Here is a 26,446-nt window from a genome sequence, read left to right on the forward strand (position 1 = left end):
TGCTCTCACTCATAAGTGGGTGTTGAACAATGAGAACACATGGACACAGGGAGGGGAGAATCACACACCAGGGCCTGTTGGTGGGCGGGAGGGTGGAGGAGGGATAGCAGGGGGTGGGGGCATTGGGGAGGGATAACATTAAGAGAAATACCTAATGTAGACGACAGGGGGATGGATGCAGCAAAACATCGTGGCATGTGTGTACCTGCGTAACAATCCTGCATGATCTGCACATGTACCGTAAAACGTTAAGTATAATAATAAAAAAAAGAAATAAAGCTCCAGCAGTACCTCTAAACCATAGGCAAAATCAACCCTAGATGTGTCAAGAGTTAAACATGTCTGAGAATATATTACATTACACATAAGAACTTGAAAACAGATGAATACGCAGTCATTTTTAAGAACTGCTTTCTAAGCATAAAAGTAAAGGCACAAATTATGAAATAAAAGATACCTTTGGTTTTGTTAAATTCCTTCCTTCTTTTATCTTATGCAAAATGACCAAGGAAGAAGAAAAATCTGGGAAGCCCTTCTTCGAGACTAAGCCCTAGAGAAGGGTGGCATCCACATTCAGCTTTGCGGAATCAAGTTAAAGGATGATACCTACAGCCATGCTGCCCAGGTATAAGACCTTCCTTAAAACAGTATGTAGTGGCCGGGCACTGGTGGTTCCCGCCTGCAATCCCAGCACTTTGGGAGGCTGAGGCAGGCGGATCACGAGGTCGGGAGTTTGAGACCAGTCTGACCAACATGGTGAAACTCTGTCTCTACTAAAAATACAAAAATGAGCCGGGCATGGTGGTGTGTGCCTGTAATCCCAGCTACTCGGGAGGCTGAGGCTGGAGAGTCGCTTGAACCTGGGAGGCTGAGATTGCAATGTGCTGAGATCGAGCCATTCACTGCACTCCAGCCTGGGTGACACAGTGAGACTCCATCTCAAAAAAAAAGCAGAAAACAAAAAACAACAACAACAAAATAGTGTGTGGCGTGTTGAGGGGCTACACCAGAAGGACTTCAGTCTCCCTAGATTTCGGTAGGATTAGAAGCAAGGTGAAATCGACAGAAACAGAAATGCACTCAGAAACTCAACGGCAGCCATGCTTACACATGCTTGCGCCCAGCAGAAAATCTTCAGGTCAGCAAAGATGTTCCCTGAAAGAGCAGGTAGCAGAATAGGCAACAGGTTCGACACAGTCAAGCTGTATAACCAGAGAGACCCCTTGCTTCACCCAAATTAAAACAAAGGAGAGCAACAAATTTCCAACAAACAAAAAGACACATACAAAGCAAACATCTAGCCCAGCAAATTCTTAAAAACGAGCGTGGGTCGGAGGAAAGCCCAGAAATGTTTCCTCCATGGGCGCCTGGCGATTCCACCTCTTCTTCCCTCTTCACCGTTGCTGAATCACTTAATAAGAATGGATTTTGCATGAGCTAGACCTCCTGTTTATCTGAGGTGAATCACACACTCTACTTTTTGAGCAAATTAAAGGCCTGAGTAAAACCCTTGAACATTTAGGCATGAGTCAACAGATAACAACCAACACTGGAAAGAGAAATTACAAAATTCAAAGAAAAAGACAGCCTCAGGCCGGGTGCAGTGGCTCAAGCTTGTAATCCCAGCACTTTGGGAGGCCGAAGCGGGTGGATCACGAGGTCAAGAGATCGAGACCATCCTGGTCAACATGGTGAAACCCCGTCTCTACTAAAAATACAAAAGATTAGCTGGGCATGGTGGCACGTGCCTGTAATCCCAGTTACTCAGGAGGCTGAGGCAGGAGAATTGCCTGAACCCAGGAGGCAGAGGTTGTGGTGAGCTGAGATCGTGCCATTGCACTCCAGCCTGGGTAACAAGAGCGAAACTCCGTCTCAAAAAAAAAAAAAAAAAAAAAAAAAAAGACAGCCTCTAAAGAGGAAGAGACAACAAAGACACCTTTCAGAGGGAAGAAAAGAAAAGATTAGTAACAAAAGAAAGAACCCTAGGTAAGAAATAAGTGATACCTGCCCAATACTCTCACTAAACCTAAATATGGACTTGAACAAACAGAGGTGAAATTGGAAATAGTAAGCATAAAGACAGGGTAGGAAGCAACTGCTTGAGAGACGAGCAAAAATGAAAAAAGGACAGGTGAAATCATTCAAAGAAACTACAAGTACAAACGTAGAAAGGTTAAATATCATTGTGGATGCCAAGCTTGAAGCCATCTCTTAGGCTGCAGAGAAAAGCTATTCAGAGATGGGAATGGGAAGAGGAGCAGACAGGTTGAGATCAGAGAATGAAGTGCCATGATGCAGGTCATTCCTGCAAGTTACCTAAAAGCAAGATAAAAGAAGTGGTCTAAGGCCTTTACTTAACAACATTAAATACCATAAGACCTGAGATCAGATTTTGCAGAAATTTGAGGGAAAATATCTATGACTCAGGAAAGTCATAGTCCACCAAGATTTCATTTATAAGGGAAGATTTAAGAAAAAAGTAGAAAGCCAGATATAGCAGCTGGAGCCTGTAGTTCCTTGCTAATGAGGAGGCTGAGACAGGAGATTCCCTTGAACCCAGGAGTTTGAGACAGTAGTGCCTGTGAGTAGCCACTGCATGCCAAACTGGACAACACAGTGAGACACTGTCTCTAAAACAAATAAACAAAAACTGGATGTGCAAAAAATTTTAAGTGTTGAAAATATTACCTTATACTATATACCTATGGTATTACATATAATATATATAAAGTACTAGGACAGTCACGGTGGCTCATGCCTGTAATCCCAGCACTTTGGGAGGCCAAGGCAGGTGGATCACGAGATCAAGAGATCGAGATCATCCTGGCCAACATGTTGAAACCCCATCTCTACTAAAAATACAAAAATTAGCTGGGCATGATGGCACATGCCTGTAATCCCAGCTACTTGAGAGGCTGAGGCAGGAGAATCACTTGAACCCAGGAGGTGGCGGTTGCAGTGAGCCGAGATTTCGCCACTGCACTCCAGCCTGGTGACAGAGTGAGACTCTGTCTCAAAGAAAGCAAGAAAGAAAGAAAGAAAGAAAAAGAAAGAAAGAAAGAAAGAAAGAAAGAAAGAAAGAAAGAAAGAAAGAAAGAAAACATATATAAAGTACTATGTACTTCAATAATACATAGATAAAACAAAAATTTAAAAGATTACACCATTAAAAAAAAACAGTAGTGACTTATGCTATATGTAAGTAATAAAAAATTCACAGTAAGAAAGCAAATGATAAAAAAGTTAAAGAAGATGCTTATCTCAAGAGAAGGAAGGAAGAAGGTGGAATCTGACACGAGCAGGTCTGCCTGTAACTATACCAGCTTATTTCTTGTAAAACGATCTTTACCTGTAGCTATGTCTGAAACAAACAAACATGGGAAAATATCAAATCTGACACATGAGAAGTTATCTGTATCATTTGCAGGCTTAATATACTGCACCTGCTTTTTAAAAGAACTGAATAATGAAGAGATTAGAGAGTGACGGGCTGCATCATCAAATAAGCTAAATACAAAAGTCTAAAAAATTGTCACAAAAATGTTTACAAAATACCAATGTAAAAAATAGCCCTTGAAGAAAAAAACCATAATGCTACAGAAAAGTAACAATAAAGGGCCAGGTGGTAGATGACGATGGTTTAATGCTTGAGCTCAGGAATAATTCTGCTCGGTGCTCAATTCTGACTCTACCACTTAGCAGTGTTATGACCTTAAGTAAATTACAATGCCTGTCTGAATCTCAGCTATGCCCTTGTACAAAGGCTCATGAAGATACCTACCTCAAGGAGAAATTGTAACAACGATGTAAAACAAGGAATACAAATCCAGAACACAATTACGTAAAACCATGAATACAAATCAGCCTGGAGCCCGGCAACACAGGAATATTCAATTAATAATAACTATTAGTATTATTATTACAACAAAAGAAGAGACTGGGTGGAGATGCTTGCTTTGGCTCCAATCTCTGGGCCCCTCCACTGGGAGCCACGACCAGGGCAAATCTGAAACACGTAATTTTGTGTTAATGGATGACATCTCTTCAAACATCTAGAAATTCAGTCATTTATGAGTCCAAACTCTGCTTCTACACTATTCTTAAACCTAAAAGTAAAAATATTTTTGAAAATATATTATTACATGTGAATATATATTCAATTTTATACATATATTTTCATATTTTAGAAAAATGTAATCATACAACATAATTACATTAATTACATGTATTCTTAGATATAAGTTTATATTTTATGATATAATTTTATTTATATTATATAGTATAAAAATTTGATCTTGGCTGGGCTTGGTGGCTCACGCCTGCAATCCCAGCACTTTGGGAGGCCAAGGTGGGTGGATCACGAGGTCAGGAGTTCAAGACCAGCCTGGCCAACACGGTGAAACCCCATCTCTACTAAATATACAAAAATCGGCTGGGTGTGGTGGCACGTGCCTGTAGTCTCAGCTACTCAGGAGGCTAAGGCAGGAGAATCGCTTGAACCTAGGAGAAAGAAGTTGCAGTGAGTTGAGATCACGCCATTACTCTCCAGCCTGGCGACAGAGCAAGACTCTGTTTCAAAAAAAAAAAAAAAAGTTTGATCTTTGATCATATATGTTTAATTTGTTATGATCTAACTTGTTTATTATTAAAGTCTTAGGCAATGTATTATCTTTAAAGTGTCCTCCCCTTATAAAACTCCAGAAATGGAAATGAACACTTTACTACCAAATTCAGTGAACAACATTTTCATCTTCACATTCCAGGTACAGAATGGAAGCACAGGCTATCCCTAAGGTAACTGAGGAGACTGAGGAGCAATGAGGAAATACACATTTTAATTTTTATTGCATTGTTTGCTTAGGTTGTACAATTAATATTTATTTTTCTTTAGGTTTTTTTTTGGCAATATGCCCATCTTTTTTTCTTAACAATTCTTTAATCCTATAAATTTATATTCTGCAAATTTTCAAAGGTACAGAAAAGGTACAGTAGTAAGAGTATATTACCCACATAGTCTTCAACTAGGGTCACCAACTTCTTTTTTCCTGCTGGCTTTGCCTGTGTGTTTATCTGTATGTATTTTTTTGCTGAACCATAATAAGGTTGGGCATCATGACCTCTAAATACTTCCACGTGTATTACCTAAGAACAAAAACATTCTCCTGAGTAATCATCCTATAATCATTATACTCGGGATATTTAATGTTGAGGAAAACAAATTTTATTACAGAATGTGTCTGGATTTTTGGTTTGGAATATAGTTTCTTTTAGTCTGGATACCCTGCTGATTATGTCTATGACAAAGTGAGCTTACTGGCCTTTTTCAGGGAAAAATAATATAGCCCCATTACTAAATATCATGAGCAAATATTTCTAAATAGTTATTACAATTCCATTTTGATCTAGTAGAGACTCTGGTTTGGAACTGAAGTACTTAGTACTTCAGGAAAATGTATTAACATGTTTCTTCTTGTAAAAGACAGGGGAACTAGCGTGCGGGAAATTAAAGTGACATTCCTCGAGTTTACAGAAGGAACGCTGGTATATTTCAAACTTAAGTCCCAGCAATACCATAGAGCAAAGCGCAAATCCTGAAACCACGTAGCCTGTGGGAGAGGTGGGCATAGACCACGCACGAGGAGATCAGAAACACATGGCTTCCGCCTCCCTCATTTCTGTCTGGAACACATCTCAGCCAGAGGTCTCCCCTCCTCGATGGAGGTTAGAATCATCTCAGGAGCTTTTAAAAGATGCAGAGATGCCTCGGAGCCCACCTCAGACCGATAAAAGTAGAAATCGCTGGGGACAGAACAAGGATACTGGTATTTACAAGCTCCCCAGGCGATTCTAACAAGCAGTCAGCATTGAGATACACTGCCTTAGAAGAAAAAAAGTTCCGACTTTGAGTATGGCTGTGTATTCTTGTCTGCGGAAGTGATAATGAGCATTTTTTTTTTTTTTTTTTTTTTTTTTTTTGAGACAAGAGTCTTGTTTTGTCGCCTGGCGCCAGGCTGAAGTGCAATGGTGTGATCTCCGCTCATTGCAACCTCTGTCTCCCGGGTTCAAGCAATTCTCCTGCCTCAGCCTACCGAGTAGCTGGGACTACAGGCGCGTGCCACCATGCCCAGCTAATTTTTTATATTTTAGTAGAGACGGGGTTTCACTATGTTGGCCAGGATGGTCTTGATCTCTTGACCTCCTGATCCGCCCGCCTCAGCCTCCCAAAGTGCTGGGATTACAGGCGTGAGCCACCGCGCCTGGCTGTGCAGCATTTTTCTTTCCCTCTGCTGCTGATTTTCTTGTGTGTCCTCACCCTGAGGTACCAGACCATTCCTAAACGCACCGACCACATGGTCTCTGACCTCACAACGGGCTGGAAACACTGGGAAATTCCAGCAGGAGATGGATGCCACACCCAACAGCAGGCATTTCACTCACACAAGCAGCAGAAAGACAGAGCTATGAATTGTGCCAGTGCTAACGTCCAGATCCTGGGGGTACAAAGAGGAGGGACAAAAGGCAGAAAGAGGGTGTCGGGTGGCGGTGTGTCTGGTGCTGAAGGCAGCTTCCTCAGATAACGTTCTCAGTGGCTTGGGCTGTCACTGGGCCCAGGAGCTTAGCTGGGAGAGAAACCCGCAGCTGACAAAGCCACACCGCCCATGCCTTTTATAAACGGTTGAATTCTCAAGCAAAGACCAGTATTTGTGACAGCTCACAATACCTGACACTTGTCAGATAGTGTCAGACTTTGAGTACAGTTGTCAGGTATTATTAGGTATTGACAATTGATATACCCCCTCTTCTTTCCCGTCTACCCCATTGCCGTGACCACCCTGTCTTTTTGGTATAGGTGAATAGTAACTTTGGCTCTGTCTCTAGGAAAACGGATCCAAAGCCTACAAGAGTTGACTGAGCTCCCATCACGTGCCAGGAGATGAGTCAGACAGTCATTAGTCTGGAGGAGTCCAGGACAGCTCATTCTGCAAGAGGCAGGGACAGACCTGTGTGCTGGGGACAGACAGCCTCATCCATTCTTCGAACATTTCACATCCTGTCAGCAGTGTGGCTGCCCCGGCACACATGAGGGACAGCGGGTGGGGGGAAGCGTAACCCTATCTGATTCCTGACATCGCAGACCCCCTCACACCCACTCTGATCTCCATTACATCCTGGGATTGAATGGCCCTATAAAAATGTCCACCGTGAAAGACAGATTCAAAAACTGGAGAAACACTATCCTGATGGAAGTCCTTTAACATCTTCCACCCTCTGACTTCAGGCCCTTCCCCCAGACCCGACAATAGAACCCCCATCCCCACCCCTGACCAGGCAGAGAATTTATGAGCTAGAAGTCCTGTTTTTCTACACTGATGGAAATCACTGGCAAACGTTTCCACTGGGCCAAACTCCATCCAGAGTCAAATATCAAGGCACCCAGCTGAGCTCCAGGAGCCAGGTTTATGAAGCCACTCCATGTGCCCCGTAAACCAACTGATATTTACTATGACAGGACAGTATTTGAGTTCATAAAAAGATGATTTTTCTGCCTAACTTTTGTTGCCTGGAAGGTCCTAGCTTCTTTTACAAGGGGATTGTGTGTCAAGAGCCCATACAGAGCCTGAAAAGCTAAGTCAGCCAGCTGTTGCTTGCTCATTTCATTGGGGTAAAGAAATTGAGTCAGACCTAAAGGGACCCTAAGCAAGATTCTGTAGATTCTTGGAGGTCCACAATAAGTGGGAAATATACATACCTGTTATCTTGTATGCTACAAATGAGAAGCAGGAAGAAGGGAATCATTTTATGTAACCTCCCCAGCCCTGCCTCCTCCAGGGATATCTAGACCCCATTGGGAACAAAAGGACAGTGATGAGCCTCTGAAATGCTCCCCAGAACGACAGCGAAGAGTAGAACCCCAGGGAAGGGTAGAGCCACGTCATCTCTTCAGGATGGTCAGGATATGGAAAGAAATTGAAGTTGGGATACAAGGGGAATGAAGGGATTTAGGAGGGAGCTTCCCGCTGCAGATGGGGACGACACATTCAGGCCTCTTTCAGTTACCTGAAGGGTCTGTGTGTTGTTCGGTACCAATGTTACATTTCACTCAAGTCATGATGCAAGAGGTCCTATGTCAGCTGGGGCCGAGGGAACTGGAGCGGGATGCATGCAGGCATTTGGTGGGAACGTAAGCAAACTAAGGAAATGTCAGAGACATTCAGCAACTCTAAAGTGTTGACCCCAGGGTGGGGGGCAGGGAGGGAGCATTCAGGTTGTCCTCATCTCTAGAGCAGCTTGACGGTTGACAATCCAGAGGTTTTTTTTTAGCTCTGACACTCTCTAATTCTGGGAATCACTACAGAGGGTTGTATTTGAGCGAAGCCTCAGGAAATCGCCTTTTCAATGGATGAACGTGAGTCCCCAACACTGAACTGAAGGCTGCTGTCTCACTTTTTCTGGCCATGGGTGTTTGTTCCCGGAATATGTGGCTATAGCTCCTTCCTTTCCTGAATATACATATTTTTTTTTTTTGAGACAGAGTTTCCCTCTTGTTACCCAGGCTGGAGTGCAATGGCGCAATCTCGGCTCACCGCAACCTCTGCCTCCTGGGTTCAGGCAATTCTCCTGCCTCAGCCTCCTGAGTAGCTGGGATTACAAGCACGCACCACCATGCCCAGCTAATTTTTAGTATTTTTAGTAGAGATGGGGTTTCACCATTTTGACTAGGATGGTCTCGATCTCTTGACCTTGTGATCCTCCCGCCTCGGCCTCCCAAAGTGCTGGGATTACAGGCTTGAACCACCGCACCCGGCCCTGTAAATGCTCTTAATTAACTGTGAAAGGACAACTTAAAGATCACAAAATTGCAACTATGAGAACCAGTGTCAGGCACTGTTTTTTCTTAATTATTAAGAAAAATTAATTTCTTATTAATTATTGGTGAATAAATGGGCCAATCTATGGTTGCACAATAAAACATGTGGGCTCGTCTCATGGACCACAAAGCTGAATTACCATTGCTCTTCAAGCAGCTAAAGAGATTAGATGGGTTTTAGGAAGTTTTTACTGTTAATCCAGGAAAGTAATTCTGCCTGCATCAGCAGCACCTCATGACATGTATTAATGATATTTTTTCTGTACCCTGACCTTCCTTCTGCCAGTGATCAGCAACATGCATTTTTACTCCTTGGTGCAGAAAATAACAGAAGTGAAATGTCTTGAGGAGGATTAAAGGCAGCAGGGACTTTCTCAAAAGGTTCAGATGATTTTTGGCAGAGATTTATTTTTTCTGAGTAAATTATCCAATCTGAGACTTCTTTAGTATTTGGTTTTAATCCATTTAAATTTATTCTGATTACAGTTGTCCTGTGGTATCCACAAAAGATCAGTTCCAGGACCCCCTAAGGATACCAAAAATCCGTGGATACTCAAGTTCCTTATATAAAATGGCATAGTATTTGCATATAATCTACATACATCCTCCTGTATACAGTTAAATCATCTCTAGATTACTTCTAATACCTAACACAATGGAAATGTTATGTAAATAGCTATTAGACTGCATTTTGTAGAATTTATTTTTTTTGTTGTTGTTTTATGTGTGTGTTGGGGGGAGAAATTGGTTGAATACTTGAATGTAGAACCCACAGATATGGAGTGTCCCCTGTGCTTAGAAATTTGTACTTGTTTCTTTTATCTATGTATTTAATTTTTTTAAAAGAGACAGAGTCTTGCTCTGTCACCCAGGCTGGAGTGCAGTGGTGCGATCTCGGCTCACTGCAACCTCAGCCTCCTGAGTTTCAGCAATCTTATGTCTCAGTCTCTCAAGTGGCTGGAATTACAGACGTGCGCCACCATGTCCAACTAATTTTTGTATTTTAGTAGAGACAGCATTCTGCCATGTTGGCGAGGCTGGTCTCAAACTCCTGACCACACGTGATCCGCCCTCCCAAAGCGCTGGGATAATAGACATGAGCCATCGGACCTGGCCGAAATTTGGACTTCTTTTCTATCATCTTATTTGAAGCTTTCCATTTACTATGTCTGTTTGTTTTTTCTTTTATTTTATTGGAGCAGTCAAGTTTATTTTATTGAATCCCGTTACAGTTTAGAAATTATTATTTCAGTGGTTACGTTTCAATTTTTACATGGTAATTAATTTAAGAAAACCTTGTATTAATATTGCAATCCTTCTCTATCAATGAAAGGGTTTAAAAAGCTTTAGGCCAGCCTCAGTGGCTCCTGCCTATAATCCCAGCACTTTGGGAGGCTGAGGCAGGCAGATTGCTTGAGCCCAGGAGTTCGACACCAGCTTGGGCAACATGGTAAATCCCCATTCCTACAAAACATACAAAAAATTAGCTGGACATGGTGGCTTGCACCTGTAGTTCCAGCTACTCCAGAGGTCGAGGCAGGAAGATCACTTGAGCCTGGGAGGTCAAGGCTGCAGTGAGCTGTGATTGTGCCACTGCACTCCAGCCTGGGCTACAGAGTGAGACCCTGCTTCAAAAAATAAATAAATAAGTCAAATAAAATGCTTTAACACTGCCCTCCACTTCACCTTTCTCTCATTCTAATTTTGCCACTGATAAAACTGCTGTTAATCTAAGCAACATATTACTTTTATTAATTTTATAGTCACAGCTCATTTGGATGGATGAGTGTGTTTACCATCTTCTGGGCTCACCCTTGCTTTTAGCACATCTTGCTTTCCTTCTGGATTCAGTCTTTCTTGCATGTCATTTAGTAGTTTCAGTAAAGGTTTTGTGTAGTTACTTCTCTTTGTTTATCTGAAAGTTCTCCACGTTCTGTCTTCTGGAAGTTTTATTACATGCATTTTGGACCGTGATCTTTGATGTTACTATTGTAATTGTTTTGAGGTGCCTCAAACCACGCCCATACAAGACAGGGAATTTTATCAATAAATGCGTGTGTTCTGACTGCTCCACAGACCAGCTGTCCCCTGTCTCTCTTCTCCTCAGGCTTCCCTATTACCTGAGACACAACAATATTGAAATTAGGTCATTTAATATCCCTATAACATTCTAAATGTTCAAGGGAAAGGAAGAGTTGCACATCCCTTATGTTAAATCAAAAGTCAGCAACTTAAACTTAGTGAGGAAGGCATGTTGAAAGCTGAGATGGGCTGAAAGCTAGGCCTCCTGCAGCAGTTAGCCAAGTTGTGAATGCAGAGGAACTGTTCTTTAAGGAAATAAAAAGTGCTACCCCAGTGAACACACAAATGATAAGAAAGTGAAACAGCCTTATTACTGATCTGGACAGAAGATCAAACCAGCCACAACATCCCCTTAAGCCAAAGCCTAACCCAGAGCAGGGCTCTAACTCTCCTATATTTTATGAAGGCTGAGAAGGTGAGGAAGTTACAGAAAAAAAAAGTGTAAAGTTAGCAGAGGCTAATTCATGGGGTTTAAAAAAAGAAGCCATCTCCATAAGGTAAAAGTGTAAGACGAAGCAGCAAGTACTGATACAGAAGTTGCAAAAAGTCATCCAGAATATCTGCATAAAATTATTGATGAAGGTGGCTACACCAAACAGCATATTTTCCATGTAGACAACACAGCCTTGGACTATACTAGAAGAAGATGCCATCTAAGAATTTCATAGCTACAGAGAAATTAACACCTGACTTCAAACTTTCAAAGACAGGCTGACCCTTTTGTTAGGGGTTAATGCAGCTGGTTGGTTTAAGCTGAAATCAATGCTCATTTACCATTTCAAAAGTTCTAGGGCCCTTATGATTTACATTAAATCTATTCTGCCTGTGCTGTACAAATGAAACAACAAAGACTGCGTGACAGCACATCTGTTTACAGCATGGTTTACTGAATATTTTAAGCCCCCAGTTGAGACCTACTGCTCAGAAAAAAAAAAAAAAAAAAAAAAAACCTGTCTAAATATTACTAATCACTGACAATGCATCTGGTTACCTAAGATCTCTGATGGAGATGGACAAGATGAATGTTGTTTTTTACAACTTCTAATACAATATCCAATCTGTAGCCCATGGATCAAAGAGTCATTTTAACTTTCCAGTCTCATTCTTTAAGAAATATACTTTGTAAGGCTATAGCTGTCATAGATAATGATTCCTCTGATAGACGTTGGCAAAGTAAACTGAAAACCCTCTGGAAAGAATTTACCATTTTAGATGCCATGAAGAACATTTGTTAATTCATGGTAGGAGGCTAAAATATCAACACAAACAGGAGTTTTGAAGAAGTTGATTTCAACACTCATGGATGACTTTGACACGTCTGGACCTCAGAGAAGAAAGTAATTCCAAATGTGGTGGAAATAGCCTGAGAACTAGAATTTTTTTTTTTTTTTTTTTTTTTTTTTTTTTTTTGAGGAGTTTCGCTCTTGTTACCCAGGCTGGAGTGCAATGGTGCGATCTCAGCTCACTGCAACCTCTGCCTCCCGGGTTCAGGCAATTCTCCTGCCTCAGCCTCCTGAGTAGCTGGGATTACAGGCATGCGGCACCATGCCCAGCTAATTTTTTTGTATTTTTAGTAGAGATGGGGTTTCACTATGTTGACCAGGGTGGTCTCTATCTCTTGACCTCGTGATCCACCCGCCTAGGCCTCCCAAAGTGCTGGGATTACAGGCGTGAGCCACCGTGCCTGGCCGAGAACTAGAATTAAAGGTGGAGCCTGATGATGTGACTGAATTGCTGCAATCTCACAAAAAACCTTGTACTGATAAGGAGTTGCTTCTAATGGATGAACGAAGAAAATGGTTTCTTGAGATGGAATCTCCTCCTGGTAAAGACGCTGTGAGCATTGTTGAAAATGATAAGCAAGGATTTAGACCGCTACATAAACTTAGTAGATGAAACAGCAGCAGGGTTTGAGAGGACTGACTCAAATTTTCAAGGAAATTCCACAGTAGGTAAAATACTATCAAACAGCAGCATCGCATGCTGCAGAGAAACCTTTCATGAAAGCGAGAGTGGATCAACAAGGCAAACTTCACTGTTGCCTTATTTTCCTTATTTTCAGTAACGCCCACAGCCCCCACCCCCAATCTTCAGCAACCACCATTCTGATTAGTCAGCAACCATTGACACTGAGGTAAGACCCTTTCTCAGCAAAAAGATTACAACTCATCAAAGACTCAGGTGATCATTACCACTTTTTTTTAGCAATCAAGTATTTTTAAGTTAAGGTAGGTACTTTTCTAGACATAATTACATAGCACGCTTACTAGACTGCAGTATAGCACAAACATAACTTTTGTGTGAACTGGGAAATCAAATAACTGGTGCAGCTCACTTTAGTGTGATATTTGCTATGCTGTGATATCTGGTTTATTGCAGTGGTCTGGAGCAGAACTGCAGGATCGCTGATGTATGCCTGCACTATGTTTTGTTTTTTTGCTGTTTATTTTAATGGGCAGTTTATCCTTCCTATTGAGTTTTTAACTTCAGCATTTCAGATTTCTCATTTTGCATTCTATTTGGCTCTTTGTCAAATATTTTCCTGCTGTCCAGATTTGTTATGATTTTAATATTTTTATTTCTTTAATAAATTTGAAACAAGCATATAGGTGTCTTTCAGAGTATTATGTTTTGAGGTCAGTTTTGGGGTTTGCTGGTTCTACTGCCTCTTCCACCCAGTAGGTAGGCTTCTTTCTTCGAGTAATTGAAATTTCTGATTGTGTTTCCTGTCCTCAATTTCCTCAATTGTGGTCATTCATTCTGGGGAAGTCTCTTGGGAACCAAGTCGTAAAAAATCATCCAGAACAGCTTCAGTTTTCCTTTTGCCAAAGATACCAAGGGTTTTAATGGTCCTAAGACCAGTTCTTATGTTGATTACTCAGCTTGTGGTTCTCACCCCACTTCACAGGAAGCATAAGCTCAGGCCACATGCAAACATACAGCTCAGACCTGTGGTTTTAATTCCTTACGAGTGACTATTCGTTTTTTGTTTAAAAGTCTACAGAAAGGGCCGGCTTCCTGGCACTTTAGCTGAGCCTGGGAAGCTGGGTATTCTAATCTATGAGGTCAAGGAGGATGGAGTGTGTCCAGATGCTTGGCTTTATGTACAGGCATGGTTTTGTCTCTAGGGGCAAATGCAGGTGGTGGCCAAATTCCCATATTCCAGCTTTCAACCCAGGTCCTTTCTCCTGTTCATCCTCTGTGGGCTACAGCAGCCTCAGCCCCCGCTTACTGCCCTGGCAGGATTTCCTTTCTTTGTACTTTGGCTGGATATACTTCTTTTCGTTGTGGTAGCTGTTACATATTACGCAGCGTTCTTTTGTGTTTATTGGGAGTGGAAAGAGGAGAGAAGTAGATGACATTTTTCCTCAGCTCAGTCCCTCACATTGCTGGAACTGTTTCTGTGATAATGAAAGATATTAATGATGATGCTTGATTGGCACCATATTATGTGAGCAGAGAGTCAAAGCATCCAACCGTCACATGCATTGCTGCGAGGCATGACAGATACACATGGCAGTACACAAAGCCTGCATGAATCAGATGATTCACTGCTGGTGTCCCCCAGCCATGCCCTGCCAGCTCCTTCCATTTCTATCTCTCTATACAACCAGTAACGATTTTTACGGTATTCATTTTTTACAGTGATCAACTTCTGAAACTCCAATGCAAGAGACCTCAACTGGGAGTAAAATTCAGATGGGAATCCAATCCCTTGGAAAAGGTAGTAAAACAAAAAGTAAAACAGAACTGAAGAGCACGTCTAAAGAACCTGAGTGCTACCTCCCCTTTGGAGCTGACTTATCATCAGCTCTGGCTGTCACCTTCCTGGTTTTCAGATTCTCTGTTCATCTTCATCTAAAATGGCTCTTTAACCATTCCACACTCCTCCCACCTTCCTGCTCACATAAGCCATGTCCTAGATGTGTAGGCTGGAAATTCTATTCTGGGAGTTGCCATTAATCCCTCTTGGAGAGGGGCACTGTGCAGAAGATGGGAGTTAGCCAGTTATCAAACAATTATTCTAACCTCTCGACATCCACCTATAGCTGAAAACTGGTAAAGAAAAATCTAGAATCATTGACATATGAATATTCTCTCCACATTTGAGAGAGTCCAGCTGTTACTCAGGGATGCAAAGTAAACCAATGGTCTAAGGATACAAAAGGTGTAAATTGCAGTCAATGCTACTAGCAAACAAAGAGGGACCTTCTCAAGCTATTTCAGTCTCTCAAATGACTGTTTTTTTCTTCTTGAACTAACTACTACAAAAGTCATTCCTTGATGTTCGTCCTAAAAATGAAAAGAATATTGGATGGTTAGTTCTAATATGCTTTTTCCTGATGAAGGTAATAATATCACCTTGTAAACCATTTTGAAAAGGAAAGATAATCCCTCACCCATAAATCCAGCATTGCTAGCATTCTAAGGTATTTCCATTTTGTTTGTTTGTTTTTTTGAGACAGCTCAATGTAACCTCAATCTCCTGGGCTCAAGTGATCCTCCCACCTCAGCCTCCTGAGTAGGTGGGATATACAGGCACATGCCACCAGGCCTAGCTAAGTTTTGTATTTTTTGTAGAGATGGGATTTCATCATGTTGCCCAGGCTGGTCTCCAAATCTTGGACAACTGGCCCGCTTCAGCCACCCAAAGTGCTGGAATTACAGTGATGAGCCTACAACTTATTTAAACATAGTTAAAATCAAAATACCTGTGTATTTTTCACACATTTACAGGAGTTTTAGATTCCTGCATGACAGCTGTGTTTTTTTGTTTGTTTGTTTTTTGTTTTTTGTTTTTTTTCAATCATACAACCCTCTCACTAGAGCAAGGTAAAAGCGCTTGACCATATTTGACAGGCAAGGAAACTGAGATGAGGCATTTGGCAATGAGACCTCAGCATTACAGATCTACAAGAAATCTGCTGTTACCCATGCTCTCTTCTTAGGTGTCTGTAAACCCAGGGAGTTCACATTTGCTCCATCAGCCCATACAAACTCATGGGTAGTGAGAATTAGAGCCAAACTGGAATTAAAAGGAGAAAAGAGAAAGGGAGAGGGCTTTGTGATTATGAATCTAGTCAGTGTGTATGACCTGTCTAGAAACAATAAAGCCAGTTTCCTTATGATACATAGAGTTCTAGAGGGAATTTCAGATAAAAGAATCTCCAAAATACTCTGGGTGATGGCAATACTAGAGGTAAGTACACAATCTCTGCTGGAGACTGCTTTGATGGAAATCACTTATTTAGATCTACAAATCACATGCGTCTGTTTTCAAACTCAGGCTTCCTATTTTAATATTTTATATAATTCGGTTGATGCATTATGTTAGCAAGTGCTCTACTCTTTGAAGACTGCAGGAAGAAAATCACTCTCCGAGGGCAACCTAGATGGCACAGGTTACCAGTTGGCCAACCTCACTTCTCAATGATTTTTCCTAATTGACAACTTTCCCTAGCGTTCCTGCAAGCCTGTGATGTCTCGGGAGAGTCACATGCCCAGAGGGATCAGGAAATCAAAAGGGAATTAGTGCTGGAGAGAAGATAGGTAGATGAAAATATATGTGATAAAAACAAATAGAGTAAAATGTAAAGAACAGAGTCTAGACAATGGGCAGGTGGGTTATACAATTATTTTAGTGTTGCTATATACTGAAATTTTCATAATAATGTTTTACTGTTGTTGTTGTTGTTGTTTTGAGATGGACTCTTGCTGTGTCTCCCAAGTTGGAGTACAGTGGCACGATCTTGGCCCACTGCAGCCTTCACCTTCCAGGTTCAAGGGATTCTCCTGCCTCAGCCTCCTGAATAGGTGGGACTACAGGTAGGCACCACCACATCTGGCTAATTTTTGTATTTTTACTCTCCATGCTAGCCATGGTGGTCTCAACTCCTGACCTCAGGTGATCCACCCGCCTCAGCCTCTCAAAGTGCTAAGATTACAGTCATGAACCACCACACACAGCCAATAACATTTCTAAAAAACAGAGAGACTCCACAGGAAAATGCTCTTCAGAATGACAAAATGTTGCCGGATAGATTTATGTTTTCCATCTCTCTTTGTCTCTTTCCTTACCATGTCCTTTTTACCTCTATGAATTACTTAGGGCTATTTCTCTAAAGATGAATGAACATGCTCAGAAAGCAATGAATCAAATGTATTTTTGATAGGATAATACCGAGTCCTAAAGAAGGGAACTGATTTACCCAAATCAAGTCATCAGATGGCAGGTGCAGGAGCAGAGGTTGGGCTCCAGTCTCCCAGGTACTGGTGTCCCAGGATCCTTTCCTTCCTGGGGTGAGGGGGTGACCGTTTGGACCTCTTTCCTGTAGGACCTTACCTGAAGGTCTAGGAAACCAGTGCATTTGGAAATTGTAAATGGAGGTTTAGAAAAAGTTGGGGTGTTAAGAAATACCCATGACAAAAAGTACATCAAGGGGTCCAGCAGTGAGGATGTAAAAGCTGCTGCAGGGATTTGATCCTGAGGTTGACAGAGGGCTCACAATTGAATGGGCTATAATTAAACTTCTGGCTTCTGTTCATAGAGGTTGGGCTCCCTAGAGGAGAGGTTCAGGCTGTGTTTTAATTTGCTAAGGTCATTTCACCTGCCTGATCTTCAGACCCATGCTTTTCTTTTACAGTATTAAGTAGATGGGGAATTCAACAGCTATTTTCTTAGTTTTTACTGTGTGCAAGGCACTGTGCCAGAAACCACAGGAAAATAAAAAATTGAGCAAAGCACAGACTCAGGGAACTAGCTGTCCTGTTAGAGATACCGGAGGCATGAAAAGAATAAGCTAAGATTCTATATATTAAATCAGGGAAAGCAGATGACCTTTTTCCACCACATGACCCTGCTTATTTAACAGCCTGATCCCAATGGGCAGAAAAGGATTTTTATGTGGAGTCCTGGAGTTCAGGAGGTCCCGAAAGAAAGATGATAACCAGCTCCACTGAAGTTTTTCCACTGATGTCTGGATTTCAGTCAAAATATTGAACTCCATGAGATTCCTCACCCTGATCTCTTAGTTAACAAATCCATTAGATTTTCAGGGTTCTTGGCTCTCCCTAGCCTCCTTCCTGTCCGCTTTTAAAATCACCATTCCCCTGACCTCCAGGGCATTACAGTGACCCTAGATCTCAGCCATCCTCTCTGAATGCATTTTAGAATATCCCTTATTAGCCCAATGCCTACAGCAAGTATTCTTCGAAGACCTCCTCCTTCCATCTATTAAACACTCAATCCATCCATGTTTTGTCTTCTCACTTCTAAGCAGATCATTCCAAGCCTCCATGTCTGGGAAGAGTCATTCAGGATTCCTTTTTAGTCTCCCAAACCAAGCAGACATCAAAATCTGATGATTCTTCCTCTCCAGTCTTTCCTGGTCCAGGTCTTCATTGTCACCAGCCCAAAAGATAGCAGCTGTCTCCATGGCAGAGTTCCTACCTCTGGGTTCTTGAGGGTTCCCACCTCCAGAACCCTCTAATGTTCATGTCTGGCACTGGATAGTAGAACAGACATTTGCTTGGTAGGATGGTCTACTGCATTGGTATATTCTCATGCTGCTAATAAAGACATATCCAAGACTGGGTAATTTACAAAGGAAAGAGATGTAATGGACTCACATATGGCTGGGGAGGCCTTGCAATCATGGCAGAAGATGAAGGAAGAGTAAAGGCATGCCTTATATGGTGGCAGGCAAGAGGGTGTGTGCAGGGGAACTCCCCTTTATAAAACCTTCAGATCTCATGAGACTTTATTGTGAGAACAGCACAGGAAAGACCCACCCCTGTGATTCAATTACCTCCCACCAGGTCCCTCCCATGACACATGGAAATTGTGGGAGCTATAATTCAAGATGAGATTTGGGTGGGGACACAGCTGAACCATAACACCTACTCAGCATGCTATTACGCTATTAAGCCATGGAACTCAGGTTTCTTCACCCTGAGTCTGCCTGGCCAGGACTGGAGGAAATCTTGCTAGTCTTCCAGTACTCCAGACTATTAGTTCATAATATCCAGGGGGTTGATGTTTGGCTGCCTCACTAAAGAAGACCTTCCTTCACCACTGCCTTCCACTCTGAAGAGCCTTTACGTCTGGCAAGGAAACCAGTAAAGCTGACTGCTCCTCCCTGGGAGAGAGGAATAATGAGAGCCTGAGGACATTCATGACAACAGTCATGCCCACAAGCTTTCCTTGGTCAAAATGTACACAGTCCAGGACAGAATACATATAGAATAATACAACTGTAGGCTTGGAGGAAACTAACAGAAATCACCAAATCTGACATTTTTATTTAGAAGATGAAAAAAACTCAGTCCAGATAAAACACAAGTACCTTGCTCGAGTTTACCAAGTAATTAATGGCAAAGCCAGGGCTAGACACCCACTAGAAAGTGCTTTATTACCATAGTCAATATGACTACCATTTGCATCAAGTTCAGCCCCCAGTTTTTACGTCTAATGACTATGATAAGGAAGCCAAGAACTGTTGGTAGCAGCTTCTGGTGTGTGTGTGTGTGTGTGTGTGTGTGTGTGTGTGTGTGTGAAGAGTTCTTAGAATAGTTGTTAATCTAGAACCCAATCAAAATGGACCTCTTCACACTACCAGAAACAGTATTTGTTACAACTTTTCCAAAGAGCGATTTTGTAATAGCAGTAAAGATTTAAAAAAATGTATATGTCACTTTACTCAGCCATTTTTCTTCTGAGAAGTTATCTTAAGAAAATAATCATAGGTGAGCATTAAAAATTTAGTTACAAGGTGTCCATAGCAGTTTTATTTTTCATAGTGAAATATTGGAATCAAGTTAAACATGGAACAACAAGGATTGCCTAAGTGACTTATGGCACATCCAGACAACAGAATCCATGCAATCTTTTAAAAAATCTTTAAAATCGAACGGTGTGGTGGCTCATGCCTGTAATCCCTGCACTTTGGGAGGCTGAGGCAGGCAGATCATGAGGTCAGGAGTTCAAGACCAGCCTGGCTAACATGGTGAAACCCCATCTTTACTAAAAAGACAAAAGTTAGTTGGGTGTGGTGGTGCATGCCTGTAATCCCAGCTACTCGGGAGGCTGAGGCAGGAGAATCACTTGGACCCGGGAGGCAGAGGTTGTAGTGAGCAAAGATCGCGCCACTGCATTCCAGCCTGGGCAACAGAGCAAGACTCTGTCTCAAAAGCCAAACAAAAAAAATCTTTAAAATCTTTTTAGAAGTCAGAATTTCCACAGTGGTGTTTGAAAATTTATCCAGTCTAATCTGAAGCCTGGGCCCAGTCTCTTCTAGGCATATCCAGTATTTAGTACAGTGCTTGCCACAAGAAAGAGACTTGGTAATATTGAATGAATGACCAAATGAATGAACATTGATTAGATTTTTAGCGTAGCACCAGACATACCCTAATAACAAAGTCTTACCTGAGTAAGAAGAATTACAGAAGTCATGCCAATATAAGCAATTATTTGCAAGTGTGTCAATTATTTAATATTAAATTACTTCATGTATTCAAAATAGATGTTGATTTTTCATTATTAAAGATATCTAAATTTGTCATTTTTATTAAATATACAATATTTTGAAGGCAAGCAATATGTAGCTACCTAAGAAAACATTTATTACTACATAGGCTGAACATTTTCTTGACCATATCACATAATTATATATTTTTAAATTCCCAGATGCCTAGCACTGTGTTTTTTTGGAGACAGAGTCTCACTCTGTCACCAGGCACCAGGGTGGAGTGCAGTGGCCTGATCCTGGCTCACTGCAACCTCTGCCTCCTGGGTTCAAGCAATTCTCCTGCCTCAGCCTCCCAAGTAGCTGGGACTACAGGCGCGCACCACCACGCCCAGCTAATTTTTGTATTTTTTTAATAGAGAGGGGGTTCCACCATGTTGGCCAGGATGGTTTCAATCTCCTGACCTTGTGATACACCCACTTCGGCCTCCCAAAGTGCTGGGATTACAGGCATGAGCCACCGCATCCAGTCGTATTTTTTAAAAAAAGAAATCCATGCATATAACTGGACACATTTTTTCATTTTAATGAAATTTTTCATCCTTGTTGCTCCAGCATCATAAAGGTGTGGAAACTCTACCACTGTTCTATTGGTATAACACTGCTGGGAGTGTAAATTCATACAACCATTTTGGACATTGATTTGGCAGCATGTATCAAATGTTCATAGCTTTTGATCTTACGATTCTGCTTCTGGAAATGTATTCTAACAACTCTTATTCAATATTAGAAATAACATTACAAACAAAGATTTCCATCAAAAGTAGCCCTTAGAATAGTCTCATATTTAAAAGTACCTAAATAGGTAATATTACTATAAGATCATCTTAAAAGATGATTTAGGCCAGGCCTAGTGGCTCACTCCTGTAATCCCAGCACTTTGGGAGGCTGAGGTGGGCAGATCACTTACACTCAGGAGTTCGAGACCAGCCTGGCCAACATGGTAAAACCTTACCTCTACTAAAAAATAGAAAAATCAGCTGGGTATGGTGGTGCATACCTGTAATCCTGGCTACTTGGGAGGCTGAGGCAGGAAAATTTGCTTGAACTCAGGAGGCAGGGGTTGCAGTGAGGCAAGATCACACTATTGCACTCCAGCCTGGGCAAGAGAGCCAGACTGTTTTTTGTTTTGTTTTGCTTTGTTTAAAAAAAAAAAAAAAAAAAAAGAAAGCATCATAAGAAATTAGACTTTAGGAAGCTGATTGAACTCCTCAGATCACCTGAAGTCAACATAGGGAAATCCCATCTCTACTAAAAATACAAAAATTAGTGGGGCCGCAGTGGTACGTGCCTGTAATCCCAGTTATTTGGGAGCCTGGGAGGCTGAAGTTGCAGTAAGCCAAGATCATGCCACTGCACTCCAGCCTGGGCTACAGAATGACTCTGTCTCAAAAAAAAAAAAAAAAAAAAAAAAAAAAGAAAGAAAGAAAAGAAAAATATATATACATATGGTACGATGTTAATTACGTTAAAAACAAAACATATATGTGATATAGAGTAAAATGACAGGAAGAAAATACAGCAACTAGCAGGGCTGCCAGTTGAGCATTTTGCCATGTCTTGCATTTGCCATTACATTTCCCATGTTTTAAGTAAGGGGGAGCATATACAGTCTGTTGTGCTATAACGTCAACACATGCGTTCTCCAAATCACAGTGCCAGATAAAAATTCAGATTAAAAAAACCACAGGGATCAGGCACAGCGGCTCATATCTGTCATCCCAGCACTTCGGGAGGCCGAGGCAGGCGGATCACCTGAGGTCAGGAGTTCAAGATCAGCCTGACTAATATGGTGAAACCTCATTTCTACTAAAAATGTAAAACATTAACTGGGTGTGGTGGCGCATGCCTGGAATCCCAGCTACTAGGAAGGCTGAGGCAGGAGAATCGCTTGAACCCAGGAGGCGAAGGTTGCAGTGAGCCAAGATTGCACCATTGCACTCCAGCTTGGGCAGCAAGAGGGAATCGGAAGTGGTCAACTGGAGGAGTTGCAGCTTGTGATTTATTGTGAAGTGGTGAATGGAAGGTTATCTAAAATCAGATCAGCAACGCATCTGATCTGTTTTGCTGTACTTGTAAACACTGTACCCTGTTTATACATTTATATACCCGATTATCATATGTCAATTAAAAACAAGTTAATAAAAATAATAACTTTAAAATAGTAAAGTAAAACCCAGCCTAATGCCAGATACCAGACATGGATGCATGAGACTCAGAATACACACAGTGAATTGAGGTCTCTGGTAGGTGGTTGAGGCAGGCACCTGTGTGTGTGCGTATGTATTCCTGTGAGGCTGGGTGCAGCTTTAACTTTTCTGTATTCACCTGGCATTTCTTGCGAATGAAAATGCACATAAGCAAATGCAAAACTCACATTATGTTCAAACGGCATGCTCAGAGATATTCACATTAATATATCAATTCCATTGAAACAAATTTGCATTTCAATACAAGCATTATAGCAAAACTGACTTAACTTATATGGATATCATATACGTTTATATATGTGTTATATACACATAATAGTAGAAGCTCCCTACGGTGGATAGATCACCTGAGGTCAGGAGTTCAAGACCAGCATGGCCAACATGGCGAAACCCTGTCTCTACTGAAAAGAAAGAAAAATTAGCTGTGTGTGGTGGTGTGCACCTGTTGTCCCAGCTACTCAGGAGGCTGAGGCATGAGAATCACTTGAACCCAGGAGACAGAGGTTGCAGTGAGATAAGATGGAGCGGCTGCACTCCAGCCTGGGTGATGAAGTGAGACTTTGTCTCAAAAAAAGCAAAAACAGTAGAGACTTCCTAATAAATAAACTTGAACATGAGCTAATAAAATAATATTTCTAAAGTTGCCTACACACCGAACACTGTCTCAGAACAACTAGTCACACAAATAGAGAATACACAGATATGAATCTGCTTGTCAACGAGCAGGCAAAGCAAGCAACGGACTGAATAAATATTTTACCATCCAAATAAGTTACGTTATATCAATTTTTGAGACCTTATCTTAAAAAATTATTTGATGACTAGAATAGCTACAGAACTGTTTTAATAAACTTTGGTCTATCAGATAAGTTTTGGGCTAAATGACCCCAAGGTCATTTCCGATGCTAATAAGGAGATTTTGTGATAGTGTACTTTTTTCTTAATAATAAGGTACTTTATATTTAGATAAGAATAAATAAGCTCAGTTCCCAGAGGGTCATCCTTTAACTACTGTCTAGGAATTTCTGTGCCAATAGAACGTAACAGAGAGTCTCATACTTTCTGACTTCCTAAATGCCACCTAAGAACAGTGTAAAATTTTCTTCCTATTTTAAAATTACCTTGACTTAAACAAACAGACACACACACAAAAAGGCTTTGCTGGCAAACAGTTTGACCAATGAACAAATGAAAGGAAGTGTTCCTCCTTGCTTTTTTTTTTTTTTCTGATGGATGTTATAAAAGGGGAAACAACTCGTTTGGCAAAGTACAGTATATCATCACTCAAATCTGAGTTCAATAGTTCAAATTTTTAGCAGCCTTGGGGAGGAAGAAAAAGAACTTTCTGTTTTCAAGGAAAATGATTTCGCCTGAGAATTTAAAACTGAGCTAGCATATTCTACACAATCCTGATAATAGGCATACATAAAAGTCACAGGTCCAAATCAATGTATTGAAGTTGCTTAAATATCCAGTTATTACTTGGTTTTTAAGAACTTCCTGTTTAGAAGGGCAATCATTTTGCTCAAGTGTTTACAACTGTGCTAGCATACTATGATAACAGGAATACATAAGTCAGATGTCCAAAGCAATATACTCATGTAGCTATTTAAATGAACTATGACTTATTCGTTTTTTTTATAAATGAAGGAAAAACATGCTTGCATGAATACAGCCGAAATATAATCTGTCCACTGATGTGATCTGCTAAACAATCAAGGAGTTGCAAATGAAATGAAACATTTAATGCCCAATGTATTTCTAAGATTTCAAAATAATCACCTTTTCATTTGCATACCACCACTTTCTCATTCATTATCTTATTTAATGATTTTCACGCTCTCTTTCCTTGAGAAATCAATCAGTCTATCAGAAATCATATTTGAAATACTGTCGTGTCTGTTTGAGTGCCTTATTTTTTAAGATAATGCTGTAATACAGAGTAACCTCTGGCAGGCAAAGATTCACATTTGCTCTTTGATGACGTGTGAGTAGCCTACACAGCTCCCGGGACTCAGTCATTTGTTAATTTTGTAGAGGCACATGGTCTAAATGTCTGTGAAGATGTTACAGCTGTTCATTCTCCAGATAGGAGGGGAAAAATGCATCTTTTTGAACAAAATTATAGTGGTAACTGAAAAGGCAATAAATGGTAGGTATGAGGAAATTCACTGGAAACCCACGGTCATAGAAAGGCAAGAGATGCGGGAGACTTGGGGAAAGTACAAAGGTTCCCGCTTCTGTGAATTTTAGGACTCACACAAGTCTTCAGAGTTATTCCTTGAAAATATCTGGCTTGCCCGCTAAGAAAATCTGAAAAATCACGTTCTCCTTCATGTTGGCCTCTTTGCCCTTTTATTGGTGGGCCTCTGAAGCATGTGATCAGGGCTACTACCTCTTTCCCTTTTGGATTTTTACTTTCTCCTCTGCTGCAGTTGTGTGGAGTTTCTGGTCATGCAATGAAATGAAACATTCTAAAGTTTTGTTACATCTACGCAGAAAGTCACAAGGAGTCTGGCTTTATTTTAATCAGGATAATAGAAAAGTGACGATCTCAGGCACTTATTAGTTTAAACTTAAGCCACCAACTTTTAAATTCTTCAGTGTTCTGGCCTCCACATACTCTCTCAATTTCCCTTCTCCTTCATCCACTCCAGAAATATCCCCCGTAACACGTCACCATGCTGCTGAAGGCCTACCCTTAGATTTTTGATAGCACTGGAAAAGAAATTCATGGTGAAATACATTAATTATTTGTAATATCCCAATATTAAATTTAAAGAGATGGTATGAATATAGTTGCTGAACTTTACATATAGTAACTCCACTTATTTATTTATTTATTTATTTATTTATTGAACCAGAGTCTTGTTCTGTCACCAGGCACTGGGCCGGATGCAATGAAATGAAATGAGCGCGGTCTCCACTCACTGCAACCTCCGCCTCCTGGGTTAATGCGATTCTCCTGCTTCCGCCTCCCAGATAGCTGGGACTATAGGCACGTTCCACCATGCCCAGCTAATTTTTTGTGTGTATTTTTAGTAGAGACAGGGTTTCACCATGTTGGCCAGGATGGTCTTGATCGCTTAACCTTGTGATCCGTCCGCCTCAGGCTCCCAAAGTGCTGGGATTACAGGCTTGAGCCATTGCCTCCAGCCTTATTTTAAACAATCTAGCTTGAAAATGTCTCTAATTCTTTTTTCTACGAACCTCTATCAGTTGGATAGAAATGTTCACTGTCAACTAAATGAGAAATTGAACACTACAATGGTGTTTTGTTTGGTTTCTTTGGTTTTGCTATGAGCAATACATTTGTGAGTCAGACAATAAAGCAATAAATTGGCTTTTCTCACTGTGGCGGGGTAGTTGTTTTGCTTCCTCTTTGATGGGTTCTCACCATTACCATGATTTCCAGAGAAGAAAAAGGAAAGTATTGAATGCAAGGCAAAGAGTATCTGGATTTTATCTGCTATCTGGTATTCATTGTGAAGACATAAAAATATGTCACTGATGAAAGAACAGCCAATGGTTAAAACTTTTTAAAAAGCCTTCAATGTTGGTGAGGAAAAACCATAAGGTATTTAAATTTCTTCATTCTCTGATGAAACTTTCAAGTGAGTATTCAAAAAATGGAGATTCTTAAAATAAGTTTGTCTTTATTTTCTTTTTATTTTCTTTTATTTTTTTTAATTGCATTTTAGGTTTTGGGGTACATGTGATGAACATGCAAGATTGTTGCATAGGTACACACATGGCAG

At 41.0% G+C, this 26,446-nt stretch overlaps 1 protein-coding gene across 1 annotated transcript in view; it reads right to left on the reverse strand.

Annotated features, from left to right (window-relative positions):
* HS3ST3A1 (heparan sulfate-glucosamine 3-sulfotransferase 3A1) overlaps positions 1-26,446 on the reverse strand; it is a 108,345-nt gene that overhangs the window by 64,341 nt on the left and 17,558 nt on the right. The window lies entirely within an intron of this gene.

This window comes from Saimiri boliviensis, chromosome 17 (genome assembly GCF_048565385.1).
Source record: "Saimiri boliviensis isolate mSaiBol1 chromosome 17, mSaiBol1.pri, whole genome shotgun sequence".
NCBI classification, from domain to species: Eukaryota; Metazoa; Chordata; class Mammalia; order Primates; family Cebidae; genus Saimiri; species Saimiri boliviensis.